Source organism: Mastomys coucha, chromosome X (genome assembly GCF_008632895.1).
Source record: "Mastomys coucha isolate ucsf_1 chromosome X, UCSF_Mcou_1, whole genome shotgun sequence".
Classification (NCBI taxonomy): Eukaryota; Metazoa; Chordata; class Mammalia; order Rodentia; family Muridae; genus Mastomys; species Mastomys coucha.
The window spans coordinates 15,829,259-15,837,344 of record NC_045030.1 but is presented as its reverse complement, the minus strand read 5'-3'; positions in this window follow the sequence as shown (position 1 = coordinate 15,837,344).

Below are 8,086 nucleotides of genomic sequence, written 5' to 3'. Positions count from 1 at the left end.
GTGTGTGTGTGTATGTGTATGTGTGTGTGTGTGTGTGTGTGTGTGTGTGTGTGTGTGTGTGTAGGAACAGGACTTTGAATGTTCAACTCTACCACACATTCTTAATCACTTTAAACATAATCTGTTACTGATCTTAGAACTACCCTGTTAGCCAGCAAGCTCTAGGCATGCTCCTGTCTCCTCTGAGACATATCCATGTGACATAGCATACATGTCACATGTATGCCAAGCTACTCTGAAAGTCTGACGTGAGGTTCTAGATCTGAACTCAGGTCCTAATTCTTGTATACGTATAATCTCACCTACTGAGCCATATTCCCAGTCCCTTTATGAGACCTTTTAAAATGTAAAACCATCACCCTTTTACATTAATATTGATTTTGGAACTGAATAAAAATGTTATTTCTGTTAACATGTATTATGTCTATTGTTTTGCATTTTATACATTAATTTATTTTTTACACTCCATATTTCATTCCCCACCCACATATCCATACTCTGACTGCTCCACATCCCATACCTCTCCCGACATTCCCTGTCTCCACATTGATGTGCCCACCTCCCACCCTACCTGACCTCTAAACACCTGTGGCCTCTAGTCTCTTAGGTGTATCATCTCTAAATGAACACAGACTCAGCAGTCCTCTACTGTATGTGTGTTGGGGGCCTCATATCAGCTGGTGTATGCTGTCTGTTTGGTGGTCCAGTGTTTGAGAGATCTCAGGAGTCCAGATTAATTGAGACTGCTGGTCCTCCTACAGGATCACCCTCCTCCTCAGCTTCTTTCAGCCTTCCCTAATTCAACAACAGGGATCATTTTGTCCATTGGTTGGGTGCAGATATCTACATCTGACTCTTTCAGCTGCTTGTTGGGACTTTCAGAGGGCAGTCATGATAGATCCCTTTTCGTGAACACTCCATAGCCTCAGTAATAGTGTCAGGACTTGGGACCCTCCCTTTGAGCTGAATCCCACTTAGGCCTGTCTCTGGACCTTCTCCTCAGGCTTCTCTCCATTTCTATCCCTGTAATTCTTTCTAACAGGAAAAATTATGGGTCAGGTATGTGACTGTGGGATGGCAACCCCATCCCTCACTTGCTGTCCTGTCTTTCTGCTGGAGGTGGGCTCTATGAATTCCCTCTCCCTACTGTTGGGCATTTCATCTAAGGTCCCTTCCTTTGATTCCTGAGAGTCTCTTACCTCCTAGGTCTCTGGTGCATTCTGGAGGGTCCCCCCAACCCCTTATTTCCTGAGGTTGCTTGTTTCCATTTGTTCTGCTGGCTCTCAGGGCTTCAGTCCTTTTCCCTCACCTAATACCAGATCAGGTTCCCCTCTTCCCCTCACTTCTCCCTCCTGTCCTCTTTCCCTCCCAGGTCCCTCCCTTCCTCCCTCCCTCCCCACTTGTGATTGCTTTCTTCTCTCTCCTAAGTGGGACTGAGTCATCCTCACTTGGTCCCTTCATCTTGTTGACCTTTTTGAGTTCTATGGACTGTATCTTGGGTATTCTGTACTTTTTTTTCTCTAATATCCACTTATTAGTGAGTACATACTCTGCAAGTCCTTTTGAGTCTGAGTTATCTCACTCAAGATGATATTTTCTAGTTCCATCCATTTGCCTGCAAAACCCAGGATGCCCTTTTTCCTATTAGCTGAGTAGTATTCCATTGTGTAAATGAACCACAGATTCTGTATCCATCCTTCTGTCATGGGACATCTAGGTTGTTTCCAGCATCTGGCTATCACAAATAAGGCTGCTATGAAGAAAGTGGAACATGAGCCCCTGTGGCATGATGAGGCATTTTTTGGGTATATTGCGAAGAGTACTATAGCTGAGTCTTCAGGTAGATCTATTTCCAATTTTCTGAGGAACCTCCAGATTGATTTCCAGAGTATTTGTACCAGTTTGCAGTCTCACCAGCAATGGAGTTTTCTTTTTTCCTAACATCCTCTCCAACATGTGTTGTTACTTGAGGTTTTGATCTTAGCCATTCTCATTAGTGTAAGGTGGAATTGCAGAGTCATTTTGATTTGCATTTCTCTGATCACTAAGAACTTTGAACATTTCTTTAGGTCCTTCTCAGCCATTTGAGATTCTTCAGTAGTGAATTCTTAGTTTACTTCTACACCCCATTTTTTATTGGGTTGTTTGATTTTTTTGGTGATTAACTTCTTGAGTTCTTTATATATTTTGGATATTAGCCCTCTATCAAATGTGGGTTAGTGAAATTTTTTCCCAATCTGTAGGTTGCTGATTTGTCTTAATGACTATGTCCTTTACCTTACAGAAGCTTTCCAGTTTCATGAGGTCCCATTTATGAATTCTTCATCTTAGAGCATGAGGTATTGGAGTTATGTTCAGGAAATTTCCCTCTGTCCCAATGAGTTCAAGGCTCTTTCCTACTTTCTTTTCTATTGGATTCAGTGTATTTGGTTTTATTTTGAGGTCCTTGATCCACTTGGGCTTGAGCTTTGTACACTGTGAAAAATATGGGTCTATTTTCATTCTCCTATATACAGACAACCAGTTAGTCCAGCACCATTTATTGAAGATGCTTTCTTATTTCCATTGTATATTTTTGGCATCTTTGTCAAAGGTCAAGTGACCGTAAGTGTTTGGTTTTATTTCTGGGTCTTCAAATCAATCCCACTGATCAACATGTCTGTCTCTGTATCAATACCCTGCAGTTTTTATCACTCTTGCTCTGTAGTAAAGCTTGGGGTCAGGGATGCTGATTCATCCAGCTGTTCTTTTATTATTAAGAATTGTTTTCTCTATTCTGGGTTTTTTGCCTCTCCAGATAAACTTGAAAATTGCTCTTTCCAAGTTTTTGAAGAATTGTGTTGGGATTTTGAAGGGGATTGCATTGAATCTATAGATCACCTTTGGTAGGATGGCCACTTTAACTATGTTAATTCAGCTAATTCATGAGCATGGGAGATTTCTCCATTTTGTGAGATTTTCTTCAATTTCTTTCTTGAAAGACTTGAAGTTATTGTCATACAGGTCTTTCATTTGTTTGGTTAGAGTTACCCCAAGATATTTTATTTTATTTGTGGCTAGTTTGAAAGTAGTTGTTTCCCTAATTTCTTTCTTAGTCTGTTTATCATTTGTATAAAGGAAGGCTACAGATTTATTTGAGTTAATTTTATATCCAGCTACTTTGCTGAAGTTGTTTCTCAGGTTTAGGAGTTCTCTGGTGGAATTTTTGGGGTCACTTATGCATACTATCATATCATATGCAAATAGTGTTTTCTTTATTTCTTCTTTAGCAATTTGTATCTCCATGACCTCTTTTTGTTGTCTTATTGTTCTAGCTAATACTTTGAATAGTATATTGAATAGATATGTTGAGAGTGGGCATTCTTGTCTTGTCCCTGATTTCAGTGGGATTGCTTCAAGTATGTCTCCATTTAATTTAATATTGGCTATTGGTTTTCAGTAAATTGCTTTTATTATGTTTAGGTATGGGCCTTGAATTCCTGATCTCTCTAATACTTTTAACATGAAGGCTGTTGTATTTTGTCAAATGATTTTTCTGCATCTAAGGAGACGATCATGTGATCTTTTTCTTTGAGTTTGTTTATATTTTAATGGATTTTTTCTATATTAAACTAACCTTGCATCCCTGGGATGAAGCCTACTTGATCATGGTGAATGATGGTTTTAATGTGTTCTTGGATTTGATGTGCAAGAATTTTATTGAGTATTTTTGCATCAATATTCATAAGTGAGATTTGCCTGAAGTTCTTTTTTGTTTGTTTGTTGGTCCTTGTGTGGTTTAGGTATCAGAGTAATTGTGATTTCATAGAATGAATTTGGTAGTGGTCCTTCTGTTTCTATTTTATAGAATAGTTTGAAGAAAATTGGTATCCGGTCTTCTTTGAAGGTCTGGTAGAATTCTGCACTAAATCCATCTGGCCCTGGGCATTTTTTGGTTAGGAGATTTTTAATGACTTCTTTTTTTTTTCCTTGTGTGATATGGGCCTGTTTAGATCATTTACCTGCTCTTGATTTAACTTTGGTATGCGGCATCTGTCTAGAAAACCATCCATTTCATCTACATTTTTCAGTTTTGTTGATTATAGACACTTATAGTGGAATCTGGTGATTTTTTTTGAACTTTTTCTGTTTCTGTTCTTATGTTTCCCTTTTCTTTTCTGATTTTGTTAATTTGGATCCTGCCTCTGGACCCTTTAGTTAGTTTGGATAGGGTTTTATATTCCATGGTCTTATATGTTATGTCTTTGAATGAACTATTTTGCTTAAATATCTATTTTTTTTAAAAGTTTTATCAGGAGAAGACATTAAATTTTGTCAGGTAAATTTTCAACATCTATCAAAAGTAGTAATCATTGTTTTTGTTGTATATCACATTTACAGATTTTCATGTGCCCAACTATCTTAGGATAAATACAAATTGACCATTTTGTCCATTGTCAGTCCTTTTTATCTTTCTTTCTCTCTCTTTCTCTGTCCTGTTTTCTCTTTTTCTTTCTCTTTCTCCCTTTTTTCCTTTCTTTCCTTTCTTTCTTTTCTTTCTATTTTTTTGAGACAGGGTCTCTATGTAGCCTTGGCTGTCTTAAAACTCACTCTGTAGAATGGAATAGCTTCATACTCACAGAGATCTGCTTGCCTTCTGAATGCTGGGATTAAAATCACGTACAACCACCTACAGATCCACTTTTTTTAAAAATTGCTTTTAGTTTACTAATGTTCCCGAGGTTATTTTTATACCTATATGTATTAGAGACACTACCCTTTAAGTTTCCTGTACATCACTTTTATGGTCTTGATGTTGGGCAATTCGTAACCCTCAAAATACACCTGGGAGTAGTCCTAATATAGAGTTTTAGAAATATCTGAAGAAGAATTGGTATTATTTCTTCATTCAATACTTTATAGACTTCAACAGTAAAGCATCACTCCTGGTATTTTATTTAAGGACAAATTGTGCATTATGGCTTCAATTTTCATGTTATTATTGATATGTTCAAATTTTCTATTTCTTTGTATTTTGTCTTTTGGCAACTTTTATGGTTCAAAATTTTATCCACTTTTCTGTTGGTATGAAAAGGTCCCCAATTGTCTTTTAGAATCCTTTGTAGATTTGTGGTATCCATTACAATACTGCCTGGTTTTTTTTTTTTTCTGGTTTAAGTGATTTTAGCTAACACTTTTCTCTAAGCGTTCCTTAGTGTTTTATAGATTTTATGATACTTGTTGTATTTATAAGTATATTTATATAAGTGTAGATATATATTTCCTTTACTTGCATACATGTTTTATTTTCTTACTACTAATTTTAGTGCTTTTGTTTTTACAGTTTTTTTGAAGTATGTATGGTTGATTATTTCCACTGCTTTATTTTTTTCAATTTGAAATTACATTTTATATTTTTGAGTGTTGAGGGTTGCATTTAATCATGGATCTGTGTTGAGCAGAGGGCAATTTGTGATATTCTTGCTTTTTCTACACTATGTGTCTCAGACCTTAAATTCAAGTCCCCAGGCTTAGAAGCAATTGTCTTTATAATCTAGATATCTCACTATACTGTACATGCTTTCCTTTTTGAAAGAAAAAAAACTTCCTAATTTTTGTGTATGTGCATTATGTTTTTTCTTTATGTATGCATATATCACAAATGCATTGTGTATCAACAGAGGCCTGAATAGGGCATCAGATCCAGTATACCTGGAGTTAGAGACAGTTGGAAACCTCCATGAGAGTGCTGGGAACCAACTAGGAGTCTTCGGCTTGAAGCGTAAGTGCTTTTAACTGCCTTTATATACTTGATAGTTATGAATTCAGAAAGGGCACTAGAGAAGTGACTTAGTAGTTTGGAGTACTGCTCTAGCAGAGGATCTATGTTTGGTTACAAGCAGCCATATGATGTCTCACAATAGACTGACTCTTCTTCTTGCCTCCTAGGGTACCAGGGACATATACATGGTGAACAGCATACATAGAAACAAAACACCCATAAGCATAAAATATTGTGTTTAAAAATATTTTAAAGAAATTATAAAGGACATCAACTGAAGTAATGAAATGCTAAGTAATGTCAAGCAATCTTGGCACTTGAAAAGCTGAAGAAAAAATATTGTGATTTCAATTCAGGTCTTATATATATCACAAACTTCAGATGAAGACCCTCAGAATGTTCATAGTGATCCTCTTTTGAGTTTGGATAAATATCTTTAAGACAGTGTCCTTTACAAAGTCTATTATTTCATTGCCTATATTTTATAAATAGAAAAACTAATAAAGTTGTTTTCCCATTACATTATTCACACTCCAGCAGAATCCTAATCTAGTATTCAGTATTTTAGGATAGCTCTTAATTGCAGGTACATATATACCCATTTGTACATAAAGAGTTTTGTGACATATTATTATATGTCTCCCTATAGGGGCATTTTGCATTTTATCTGATCATAACCATGGCTTCAAACATTGTGAAATAATTTATTGTGAATCAAATAATTAATGCCTTTATAGGGCAATCTGAATTTATCATGTGATTTAGAGGATGAGGAACTGAATGTATATGCATTTTCTTACAATAAAATAGTATTTACCTTTTATAGATATATGAAGCATTATATTTAGATTCACAAGGACTTGTTTTACAATGACTCTATTATCTGATTATATATTAGAGCTGATTACATGTACTTACACTAATTATGCAATAATGCATGATTACAATGATTATATAAACAGACTGAATGTAAGAGTATTTTCAGATAACAAAGGTAAGAATCTAGTGTTATAAGAGAGCAAAAACAAAATTATTTCAAATGTCTTCTCATTGATAATATTTCTGAGGTCTAATTTGTACATTATTCTAGACTTTATAAATTTCTTAACTCTATTTTATGATCTACAAATTCAAGCCTTTTGGTAACAGCCAAGAAGGTGTTCCATATTTAGATATGTGTTCCAAATATAACTCAAAAAGGGTTCATATCAAGTCTAGTGAAGAATGTGTATAAGTAAGTTAAAAAAAAATACCAGTTTTCTTTTTAGGTTTATGAGATAGATATGTTTCTGATAAATAATTCAGAAATAGATTTTTTTCTCATGGGATAATTCATTTGAAATAGTATGTCTTAGTTGAGGTTCAAGTAACAGTACCTCCCCTTCTCTAACTGTTTCATGGGAAGAAATAAAGAGCATATAGGAAAGTGTGCTGGCTAGTTTTGTGTCAAGTTGACACAGGCTAGAGTCATCTGAAAGGAGGGTACTACAATCAAGAAAATGACTTGTAAGATTTGGTTGTAGGGAATATTCTTAATAATGATTGATGGAAAGCCCCAGGCCATTGTGGATGGTGCTATTCTTGGACTGGTGGTCTTAAGCTCAATAAAATAAGTGGACTGACCAAGCCATGATGAGCAAGTCAGTATACAGCACTCCTTCATGGCCTCTGCATTAGCTCCTGCTTCCAGGTTCTAGTCCTACCTGAGTCTCTTCTGACTTCTTTCAATACTCAACTATAATATGGAAGTGTAAGCCAGATAAATCCTCTCCTCCCCAGATTGCCTTTAGTCATGTGTTTCATCACAGCAATAGAAATCTAAACTAATCCTGGTTACTAACCAGTCATGTAGTTTTCATTTTAGTATTTCTCTTTAAGGAAGTAAAGAGCCCTTGGTATTTAAGAAAGTATGTAGCCAAGTGTGTGTATGTGTGTGTCTGTGTGTTTAAGAAAGGATTTGTCATGTATACAACATTCATGTATACAACATAGTGCCCTGCAGACTAGAAGAGGGCACTAGATTTCATTATACATGGTTATAAGCCACCATGTGGTTGCTGGGTATTGAACTCACAACCTCTGGCTGAAGAACAGCCAGTGCTCTTAACCTCAGAGCAATTTCTCCAGCCTCCCAAATAATTCTTGAGTTCTTCTTCCTCCTTTTCTTTTTGTTTTGTTCCTCGATCCATTCATTTCTTCTTTTTTTCTTTTTCTTATTTTTTTATTAGATGTTTTCTTTATTTACAATATCTCCTTTCCCAGGTTCCCTTCCAAAAAACAAAAAACAAAAACAAAAACAATCCCCTGTTCCCTCCCCCCCCCACA